The following is a 6,074-nucleotide window of genomic DNA, read 5'->3' as shown; positions in this document are numbered from 1 at the left end:
ACATAGCCTGGATGTTAGTTAAACAAGCAAACTAGAAGGTCAGAAGGAATGAAAGTGCAAAAATTTAGCTTGGTTTTAAGAGGACAAAACTAACCATCATCATCTGACGGTTGTAATCATCGTTTTCCTTCACTCGTTGCAAGTACTCCCGCATCTCGAGATTCCTATGCTCGACAAAGGCCTTATATGCCTAAAAAATTTAGGTTCTTTTGAAGTGAGCAATGCTGAAAATAAACTGAGAAAGTTAGAGAGAAAGAAGATAAAGGGGAAGTACTTACAACATGTTGGCGGGCTAAGGGAGGCTGCGAATGCCCCGTACACTCTAACGGGCTCGGGTTGGTAGCCCTAAGTCGTGTGTACGAGACCGAAGGAGTGATCAAGCCATCAAAACATGGATACCAGCCATGGGGCTTCCCCTGGATGGCCACCACCGCCGTGTCGTCGATCTGAGACTGGGCGACGTTAGGAACATCCGGATGCAGCCTCTGAAACTACTGAGTGTAAGACTCCAGGTGCTGCTCGGCCTTGCCGTAGTACTGGCTCTCGCCGTCCTTGCGATCAATCCGCTCGCGGGCCAGCTTCCAGGACTCAATGTCTGAGAGCGGCCTCTTCAACTTGTCCTCCTGCAACGTCAAACAGAAGTTAGCCATACATAAAGAACATGACGGTAAAGAAGAACAAAAATGCATCATGCATATAGATATACCTTCATGGCCTTGAAGCCCCAGTGGTTCCTATTTTCTTGGCTGTGTGTCCCGTCTTTTCCACGGTTATCCCGGGCCTTGCTTCTCTTGGCAGCAAACTCTGCATCGTCGCCGAGCCACCTATCCACCAAACTCGCCCATCCGTCATCCTTTCCATAGCACCAACGAGGAATAACCTATGCAAATTTTGGAAGCATGATATGTGAGCACAAATCATATAATTGACTGCTTGAAACAATGAAAAGTCAGTAATAGTTACCTTCATGAACTGCTCCCTGTTCAAGGTAAGTCGTTGCCTCTGCGCTTGAGTTTTGGTCATCTTTTGATGAAGGTAGGTGTTGTAGTACTGCGAGACGACAACCCAGCGCACATCGTACTGCAACTGACGAGCTTTCTTCTTCGCAACCGCAAGCAAGACCACGTCGGCTCTGGCCTTGTGCTCGTCAAGAACTCTATAGAGTTGATGCAATCATGCATAAACCAGAAGCAAACAAGGCATGAGTTGACTGATTCAATGATAAACTATGAACGAAATTGAAGACAAGTGATTCAGAAGAGAACTTACCCAAAATTTGGTGATCACGGCCTTAGCGGCCATCCCGTACTCCGCGTGGCTGTAAGCCTCGTAGTGGGCCTAGCTCGTGGCCAAAACCCGCAGCTCCGGGTCCCTGTCTGGCCGCGGGCAGAATAGGCCCGGCCAAAACTCCTTCAACAGGACAGTGATAAGGTCGTTCGGTTTACGGCCCTTTCCGTGAAGGATCCAGTTCCTGCAAAAGAATCAAAGGATTGGCATGTACAATAAGAAAATGTTGTCATGTGTTGAAAATATGATTGAGAGGCACTTACTCTGTCCCCGCAGGTTCAATGAGCCACTTGTGCGACTCGATAGAAGGTAGTGTAGGTACTCCGGCAGTACCACGCAGCCACCCCTTTGAAGCACCCGGCGGCAAGTCACCCCACAGCTCGGGGTCAACCTCCCCTCCACCACCCTCCTCGCCCTCCTCCTCCTCACCCTCCTCGGCCTCCTCCTCCTCGGCCTCCTCCTCCTCGCCCTCCATCTCCTCGCCCTCCTCCTCCTCGCCATCAGGAACATACTCCTCCTTCTCAGACTCAGAAGGTGCCTCAGTATAGGAGGGCATCGAAGAAGACCCTCCTATTTCGGACACGGCCCTCAGAAGGTGCCTCAGTCCGGTAGTGTTGACGACAACATCTATATACACTATAGCTAGGGAGCTAGTACTACGTAGTACTCCGTCCGTCTTTGAAAGAGTGTACTTTCAACTTTATTGAAAAGTCAAACTTTTTTATGTTTGACCATATTTATATAATAATACACTAACATTTATACCACCAAATTAGTAGCATTAGATTGATGATAAAATATATTTTCATCATATACCTATTTAGTTTCACAAGCACTGACATATTTTTTGCACAAACTCGGTCAAACTTTGAGATAGTTTGACCTCCAACAAAGTTGGAAGTAAACTTTTTCAAGAACGGAGGGAGTAGGTGACTGTGTGTGTGCATTGATCGATGCTAGTTCCATGGAACATTGGAATGCATGCTGCACGCGGCAGGGCAACAGTTAACACATTGCCCGGGGAAAGGCAGGCATGCGGCGGGCCGCGAACATCTTCAAATGGAGTGGCATGTGTTAATTTGTTCGGAACTTCGGATTTTGTTTTTGCGATGGTACTTCAGGGTTGTGCTTGCTTGCACATGGTCTGATGATTTCCCTTCTTCAACCAATGCACATTACCGTTATAAGCGTCTGTCTGCGGAGTGTGGCAATGTGCCTACGTGGATTGAACACTGCTTTTTCTACGGAAAATACACTCAACTGTGTCTCAGAGCATCCACAATTGGACTGGGCTATTTTGTTCTCCTATGCATCGACGAACGTGTCCGGACAGCGTCCGGACGTGCCCGCTTTAAACCCCCATTATGTTTGTGCACGCATGTATGGCCCTGAAATTCTCCGGTCTCAAACAGATGTATCTCGTCCGCAGGGATAGATCAAGGGACTACCATCTATTTGGCACAAGGTCTGTTTTAGTAGGACAAAAATGCATATGTTTAGTGGAGGATGGACATGAAGAATGAAAAGAGAATAGAAAAATGAGATAAAGTGGTCTGCGATGGGCCGTGTTCGACGTGATGGACTGTCCGAACACGTGCGAACACCCTAAGTAGATGCCATATAGGGATAATCGGGGGTCTAGTTGGGTAGATTTTTTCATTCTGTCTCTTGTATGGACACTATCCGGGTTGTCCCAGACATATACGGACAAAGCAGGGAGAAGTAGATGCTCTTAGATCCGATAATTAGCGACAAAAACAATAGCCAGTATAATGGAAAGATAATTGGAGGCAGAAGAAATTGTAAAAAATAAAATTACATTGAGAAACATACTAGTCTTCTTTTTCCTTTGATTGTACGCCGTTAGCCGAAGATGCAAATGTGCACTCAACCAACAGGAAGAAAGGACCATACGCAAAGGCACTCGCCATGCTAAGCATTAAAGACCTCAATAGCCACTTGCCGCTCAACACGAGATATAGAAATTGCTGAAGAAACATCGGCTGACTTTGAGATAGCTTACCGATCATGCTGCGTGGTCAAGCAAGAGGACTATAATTACCCTTGTTCTAACTTCTAGCCTGTTCTTTCCATGCATCAGAACATTATTGAGCAATGGTGCAGAGGGTAGAGATGTAGTGCAACACCTAATACACACACAAGCAAATATTTCCCTAATGCCTCCCAAATCGAAAACATTTTTTGATAGTGTGTGGTATAATATATGTTACGAATTTCAACGAAACTCGACTTTAAAAGAGTAGTACCGCGTGGAATTTCTTCCGGGATTACTATCTCTATGGTGGCTAGCTCACTTGAGATAAATGGCATATATCACTAGTGCAGAATCGGGTTTTAGCGCCGGTTCGTAAGGGCCTTTAGTGCCGGTTCCACAACCGGCACTAAAGGGTGGGGACTAAAGGCCCCCCCTCCCCTTTAGTACCGGTTCATCACGAACCGGCGCTAAAGTGCCACCACGTGGCACGAGCCAGGACCGGGTGCGTGTAGGACATTAGTACCGGTTGGTAACACCAACCGGTACTAAATGTTTGGGGGTGTTTTGGTTTTATTTTTTATTTTTCCTTTAATTTTGTGTTTTCAATTTAATTTAGTGATTATTTTAGTTGTTAAATTATTAGGTGAAAGTACCGCAGATTAGTTTCGACTGGATGCATGTGGATTCTAGCTAAGTGAGATCAAGTATATGCCATATCCATATGTATTATACTTGATCACCTATAATTAAGTGATCAAGTATAATATGGATATGGCATATACTTGATCACTTAGCTAAGATCCATCCAGCTGAAACTAATATGCGGTTTCTTTCATAAATGATATAATAACTCATCATCATCATCATCATCATCATCATCATCATCATCATATTAATATATAAACTCTTGCATCATATCATCAACAACAGTATACTAGCTAGCTAAAAATCATCATAGTCGTCATTACCACTGTTTAATCATCATAGTCATTACCGCTATCTAATCACCACTAACACTAGCTTAAAGAAGAAACATTCACTTGTACCAGAAGCAAAGATATCATTGAGTTCAACATGGTCATGATATTATAAGCGTTCATAACACCACAAAAGCAAATCACTCTTTGAGATTAAGTTCAGGACGAAGAACACGGACATGAGAGGACAAGTACTAAGAACATGAACTAGCTAAATCACTCCTGCTGCTCTCTCTCTCATGTAAAATAGCATAGAACATGTATAGCTCTCCTGATTCATCATACTGGAGCATGCAGATGAACCTGTCTCCTAATCGTGGGCTGCGCTTCTCATTGCTGCCCCTAGTACTTCTCTGGGATCGTTAACAATTTTGCTCCAATCTTTCACTATTAAGCATTCATCGCTTTTAGAAATCCTGAATGCACTCATGTGCAATGTAGGATATCTTGGTCGTAAGCTAACCATTGACATGTGACCTTTAGTCCCGATCCACTGAGGCACAACTGTCATCGGGAGTCCCTGTTGAAGAATATCGTATAGTAATTAATATACTTAGCAATGAAAGTTTAGCAAAAAAATAATGTATGCAAAAGATGCAGGACAAATAGTAAAAATCTTACCATCTTTCGTAAATAGATGTGACTTACCATCTTACTATTGGTCGCACGTTTTGAGTACTAACATTTCTAAGTGCAGGAAAAAAAATTCTTGACAGTATGAAGATCCTCAAGCCATGAAACATAATGACTTATCTCCTCGCAGTTTAGTTCAGCTCCGGGACAGTAGTAGATCCTGTCTACCAAGCGCCGGACATGTTTCCTTGAATGGAAATAAGCTGTCAATAGAAATTAGTTGTCAACTATTTTTGAATAAACAATATCAAAGACATAAATATGGTTGAGAAACTCACATAATGGTAGAACTGGAGGCGTCTGCACATCGACCCAGATGTCTCTATTACCTTCAATATAATCTTCCGAACGAATATCAATGGTGATAACCATATCAGGCTCAAATGCATAAGCCTTGCATAGTGCTTGCCAAGTTTTGCATTCAAAATAGGTGTACGTGTCTACATTGTATAATTTGACGTTGAAAGTATAACCATGCTCGGTCTTCAAGTAAACTCTCTTTACCTCCATAGTTTCCATAGCACTGAAACATATCTTATCCAAGACAAAAATTCTTGCATGGCAGGGGATGCACTAGTAGAATAGTGAAAATTTAAAATTATAAGTTGAAGCAAATGAAGCATATATAAGTCATGCTTTATTACGAAAAAAGACTTGTCGTTATGACTTACTGTATCCACTTCGAAGGTCTCATCCAGCTTGATGCTGAAGCGCCTATCATCAACAAGGAAATTTATGTCGCACAGGCCGCGATGGTCTTCACAATATTCGCACTTAATGAAATCTTTTTCGTCGTCAGACGACATTTCCTATGTTCATATAGGTGAAACGTTAAACACTTACTAGTTCTATTAATTCAACTAATTTAACTACTTCTATTAATTCAACTAGTTCTATTAATTCAACTAATTCAACTAAGCATTTACTAAAAATAAACTTGTTCTATTAATTTTCTTACTAAAATAAAGTAGCTAGTTTCTATATAGTAATATTTTAATTAGATCATCAAATCTCAGATATCTAAATTTTCTTACTAAAAATAAACTAGTTCTATTAATTCAACTAATTCAACTAAGAATTTATTAAAAATAAACTAGTTCTATTAATTTTCTTACTAAAATATATAAAGTAGCTATATATAGTAATATTTTAATTAGATCATCAAATCTCATATACCTACA

Source organism: Triticum aestivum, chromosome 7D, assembly GCF_018294505.1.
Source record: "Triticum aestivum cultivar Chinese Spring chromosome 7D, IWGSC CS RefSeq v2.1, whole genome shotgun sequence".
In the NCBI taxonomy this organism is placed as follows: Eukaryota; Viridiplantae; Streptophyta; class Magnoliopsida; order Poales; family Poaceae; genus Triticum; species Triticum aestivum.
The sequence above is the reverse complement of the archived record's forward strand: the minus strand, read 5'-3'. Positions refer to the sequence as shown.